The sequence below is a fragment of the Octopus bimaculoides genome, chromosome 20, assembly GCF_001194135.2.
Source record: "Octopus bimaculoides isolate UCB-OBI-ISO-001 chromosome 20, ASM119413v2, whole genome shotgun sequence".
NCBI lineage: Eukaryota > Metazoa > Mollusca > Cephalopoda > Octopoda > Octopodidae > Octopus > Octopus bimaculoides.
The window spans coordinates 26,409,015-26,415,335 of NC_069000.1; positions in this window are offsets into that span (position 1 = coordinate 26,409,015).

The following is a 6,321-nucleotide window of genomic DNA, read 5'->3' on the forward strand; positions in this document are numbered from 1 at the left end:
TCACAAGCAGTCAGCCACTAAAAGACAAACGACCAGAGGGAGAAAGAAGTTTACAACCAGCCAACTATGAGACACAACTTCCCTTGACTCTATAACTATCACTAGCTCGCATCCTTTTCTCGGTAACATTACCCTATCTTTATCTATATATACTACTATGAGAAAGTGTACGTACATATACAGGCCGAAATCAACTTTCTTTACCTTGCATGCTTTACGTACAAACTGTTATACTATTACACTAATCTACCCGTCGTGGTATGGCATTTATTAGAGTAGCGGTAAATAAATATTTCTATAAAAATTTCGATCACTCTTCATCGTTCATCTTATAACCTGTTACAATTGGTAAATAATACTTATCGTTACAATTGGTGACACATCGACTACACAACACAAAACCATTAATCGTTACAATTGGTAATCTCTGACTTTAACATTTCGATACCATTACAGATATATATGGGATACGTGGCAGCATGTATTTGCACGAGCCCACTAAATTTATTTTTTCATATCAAATTCTGATATAATCGCAATCTAAACACTCTGAAAGGTATTTATAGATAATTTCAGAAAAAATTACGCTTTTTCTGAAAGTTATGAGTAAAGAAAGCCATCTCGTGTGAATTTTCTGAAACTTCTCACCCCACTCTCAGAAAAAAAAAACTTTTTCACCACATATTCCAATATAATCAGAATTTACACCATGTGGAGCATATTTGTTGAGAATTTTAGAAAAAAAATATCCATTTTTCTGAAAGTTATGAGGCAACAAAGTTGTGGGGCATATGAGGAGGTATGTCAATTTGTGGTAGTCCCTCATTCTGCAATTTCATGCTGAACAACCTGTGCAGATGATTTGTTTATAAGTGATGCCTCCAACAATTGACATCGGTTGTACAGGTACACAGTATGCCCACATGTCAGGGATTTGGTCTACATATTTGCTTCTCTTGATATCATTCCAAGGGCTCCAATCATAAGTAATGTTGTTACTTCAACATTCCACATTCTTCTGATTTCAATCTCCTGGTCCTTATATTTGCTTGGTTTTTCAAACATTTTCAGAGATGTGTTTTTGTCAGCTGGGGATGCAACATCAATCAGAAGACAAGTCTTTACAATGTGATTTTTCACTATGAGATCTGGTCAGTTTGCCTGTATTTCCCAATCAGTCTGAACACTGAAATTCCAAACGATGGTAACCTCAGCATCCTGGACACATTGTGGTGACTTGTGTTCCCACCAACTGTTTTAGTGAGGAAGGTTGTATGTGCAGCATATTGACCAATGTATGTATTGAACTGTCCTATCATGTTTGCAAGTGTTCTGTTGGTGCCAGTTTGCTGCATCCAGAGATTATGTGGATGATTGTCTCTGGATGCTCTCCGTATATGCAGCATGATGGGCTGCTTTCATGTTTCAAGACATTACTCTGGTAATTCCCAGTTGGAAGGGACTAGTCCTGAACAGCAATGATATACTTCTCAGTTTCTGGTTTTAGACCAGAGTATAACAGCCACTGATGAGTAAGAATTTGATTTACATCAGGTATTTATTTACTTTGTGGTAATTTTTGCTTCCATTTCTCCTTAATATATTGGAGGCTGGGTTGTTTGAAAATGTTTTTTTATTTATTTTGTCTTATCAGTTGGCGACACATTTTCTTTGGTTACTGGTTCGACTATTTGGATTTCTCAGAGGTATATTTTTGCATTTTTTTATCACTGCGTACAACTTTTTACTATCTTGATGTTTCAGAACCAGCTTTAACATCTGATCATTTACTTGTTGCAGGTAGGGAGAAAATCCCATGGTTGTAATTTTCAATGAGAATTGAGATTGTATTAAGCTCCAACCACCTTCTTTTCTCAGGAGGGATATTCAGTCTGTCTGCTTTTGGGTGATGCATACAATGCATTGTCATCAGCTTTTGCATTTTGGCATCAACCTTATTGATTTCAGATATAACATTAAAGCTGTATGTGATTACAGGCATGGCCAGCATGTTCACAGCCTCAATTTTGTTTCTGACATTGAGCTAGGTTTTAAAATGGCTCTTACTCTTCAGTAGCACTCCTTCTTATCTCTTCTCTCATTAGTAAGTGCTTAATCTCATATTCTTCACATACTCCTAAATACCTATAACTGTCCTGAGGTTCTAATTCTTTTATTTCAATGTCTCTATCTTGGGTGTTGTTGCATGTGTTTGCTAGTTTTCCTTTGGTAAATGTAGCCTCGGCACATTTGTCAACCCCAAATTTCATTTTGACATCATCACTAAATTGTTTGAGTGTGTATATGAGTGCTTGCAGTTGTTGATCATTTTTTGCAAACTGTTTCAAATCATCCATATTAGAGACGATGATTAAATGTTTCTCCATACACCTGTATCTTTAATTTGTTTCATTCAGGAGTTTACTTAGAGGAAGCAGTGCTAAGCAGGATAACAAAAGAGATAATCAGTCTCCTTGAAAGATTCCACAATTAATATTGAATTAATGTCGTTTTCCAGAACTTTATGGTGTGAGATGCAAAATTCCTGACTACTGGGGAAATTTTAAACATCTCCAAGGATCGTGTTCTGAGGAAAGTGCTTGAGTTTAAAGTGAATGAACCGTGAAAGTAAGGTCAACCAAAGAAAATGTGGAGGGGACAGGAAGAGATTGGGAGGGTTAGCTTGAGGAGGGAGGACACCCAAAACTAACTGGACGAGATGGTGTGAGAGCGGTTACTGTAAGAGTGAGGTAGATCCAGCCACCTCCATTAACGGGGACAAACCTAGATTTAAAATATTGGACATCAATCGTTCCAAGCATTTTCTTATCCAGCTGTGAGGAAGACTATCAAAGGCCTTCTTGTAGTCTGTCCATGGGATGGAGGGATGTTTTTTCATGTGACAATCTTGAAGAGTCGTTTTGTTAATTTTCAGTTGATCCTTGCATCCATAAGACCTATATTTACATCATTTTTTGTTCATCAGAGAGGATGTTGTTAATGAGGAAAACATATGTACATTCCATTAGTGCAGATATAAGGATTTTGTACATTATTGTAAGGCATGTTATGCATCTGTCGTGCTTAGTAATTTTTGTTTTATCATTTTGGGGGAGCAAAAAAGTGATACCCTTGGCCAACCATTCTGGGGTTGTCTATAGTTCCTTTATAATTGCATTGTTAGAACAATTTAGTTTCTTGTGTGAGTTTATAAACACACTGAGCCAATAGTTCGACATTTTATCTATACCAGGTGACTTTCCATTTACTCAACATTTTCAATGTAAGTCTGACATCTTCAATACTGATATTTGCTCTTCTTCATGCACAATATCTTTTTGTCTTAGTCTATGGGGTATCACAGTTGAGCTCCTTTTCATCTGTCTAAATTTTACTCCAGAACTCCAATATTTCATGTTCTGAAGGAACTTCTATTTTGATGATGTTCTTTCCAATATGCCTGTGGAATTACTTTGGATTCTTTTTTAACATGCTGTCATATATAAAGAACCTGGAGTGGTTTTTGAAGTGGCATATACATGCAGTTTTGGCTTGGACTTTTTCTTTTATCTTTTCTACTACTTCAGCATATTGATTTCTGACTTTAATTCATCTTTTCTTGTTCTTTCTGTTCTTAAATTGTTTTATATTACGATTATTTCTTAAGTTTTTCAATGTTTCTATGTAAGATTGAAGGGCATCAATTTGTTTCTTTATATTTTTCTTGCCACATTAGATTTTTATGAGGATTTGTCACTCTATTTCTCAATTTTACACAACACATTTTGGTTCAAACTGTAGCAGCAACATAGAGTACGTCATTCAAGGATGTAGTATCTAGTTCATTGTTATTGATGATGGATCTGGAGGGCCATGTTCACCTTATTATTACTTAAGGTGGTGAGCTGGCAGAATTTTTACCACCTGGACAAAATTCTTAGAAGCATTTCTTCTGACTTTACATTCTGAGTTCAATTGCTGCCAGGGTCGATTCTGTCATCCTTTTGGGGGTTTATAAAATAAGTACCAGTTGAACACTGGGTTCAGTATATTGAATATGCCCCAACCTCAACCCCCAAAATTGTTGACCTTGTGCCAAAATTTGAAGCCATCATTATTATCATTAATATAGTCAACTGGCACAGTTAGGAGTATCTTAGGCTTTGTAGACAATTATTTAATGTCTACAATCTCTCATCAGTGATAAATAAGATGGTGATGTTGACTTGAGATCACATGATTCGAAGGGACGGAATTGATCAGGAGATGACAACTCCTGATAGATTATGGTGAAAATTTCTCATTAAAATATTGCTAGTTTATAGATATGTGATTGGTGGGTTGGCCAGTTATCCTATACTTATTTCTTTATGCTGTGCTTGTATGTGCTTAAGCAGTACTTGTGCATACTTTGTATGCATGCCAGACTGTTATCATTGTTACATATTTGTAGATTATAATCTATCTATTTTACTCTGAAGGTAGTTGCACTACCTACAATTTCTGATTGGCCAATTATTCTCCCACCTACTTCTATATTGAACTGTTGGTATTCTTGTTTTGAGTGTTCATATATTGTAGATCCCACTGGTCTAAAAACATATCAATACTTGTTATTGGCTTGCATATGGTTGCTTGATGAGGTGAGGATTATTATATAATCTTATGGATGTTGCATGTCTTAACACTATGTTACACCATAATAAATTCTCCTTATGAAACACAGTATTAAGACTATATAATTCATTTGTCTGTTTTTATTATTATATTACACCACACTGAAAGTTTCACTTTATTTTAGATACTCTTGGGTTTGTAGATTATCAAACATCAGTGAACTTCCCTTCATTGTTGAACATTTCACTTATGGAATGAGTTATCTGTTGATTTGTACCATACTGTCTAGCTATCAAGTGTAGTGTGTTTCATTTTAATAAGCTTTGATCGTCAAATAGATCCCCTTCAATCAATATATATGTGTGTGTCTATATATATATATATAGGATCTTTGTGATTTGACGGGCAACACTTGTTTTCTTAACGAAACACTTTCAAACTTGGGACACTGGTAGAATGTGTCATACAAAACAACTTTTTCTCTTAGCCTTCTTAACAAAAAATGTACATCGCAAATTATTTCATGTTAAAGTTGTCGTATTTCTGTAATTTCAACCAATCACTGACGTCTATTCAGCTGAATACAGTCAGTGCTGGCCGGTCATAAAAATGTTATTCCCTGTGACATATTTCATCCGGTTTAATCATAATTTATACGCATATATTGTTTATATAATAAATTACGCTGTGCGTATCTGTGTGTGTATATTTTTCCCATAACCTCATTCATAACCCTAACCCTAACCCTAACCCCAACCCTAACCCTAATTCTAAAACCCGAACCCTAACCCTAAACTAGAGTTTGATTTGAAGAAGATTTGGCTGCTATTTCTAGGAAATGAAGCACTTGGTGGAGGTGCATTAATAATTCTGGTAGCTCCAATAACAAGTGCAGGCAATATTCAAGTATTTTGATGGCTTTTTCCCCTTTGTTTAGGAACAGTCTAGTTGATCGGAAATGTCAGAACTAACGGGGATTAATACCATATACACCGTCACAGCAGTTACTGTATTCAACTGAATAGACAATTTTTAACGTGAAATAACATATATATATATATATGTGTATAAAAACTAACATTTCATTTTCTGAGCTGAGATTTGAAACCGTATCTAAGGATTCTCATTTGCCTGATCTACCACTGGCCAAACAGGCATGAAAGAAATTTCTTTGTCCTGTCAAAAAGTGATAGATGGATTTCCATTCAACCTCAGACCTGAGCTGTGTCACTAGACAGCAGGTGACCTAGATAAATACAAACGACTCCTATGGTATGTCTGTTCTTCTAGCTAGGATGGCCATTATAAATACGGTTTCCTGAGACACACATCAGATAGCCAGACAGCTAGTAACAGGCAAGCAGTCAAGAGACAGCCAGATGGCAAGCCATGAGCAAGCAGTGACCAGTGGCACAAGACAGTAGCAGTTGCAGAACATAAACAGACAGGACAGAAAAAACAACACGACCTGACCAAATGACCAACGCACACGCAGGCACAAAATATGCCATGTGCTATCTCATCAAATCAACATTCTACTTCACCTGTTGTTTTTTTACTTTTCCAACTCAAAGTAGTTGGTAACTTCATGTAGCTGCCTTTATTGAACTTGAAAAAGGTGTTATCCAGGCTGGTATATCCCAAACCAGATGCCCCACTGTGTATATTAGTTGATGCATCTGATTCAAGAGTTGGCGGTATGCT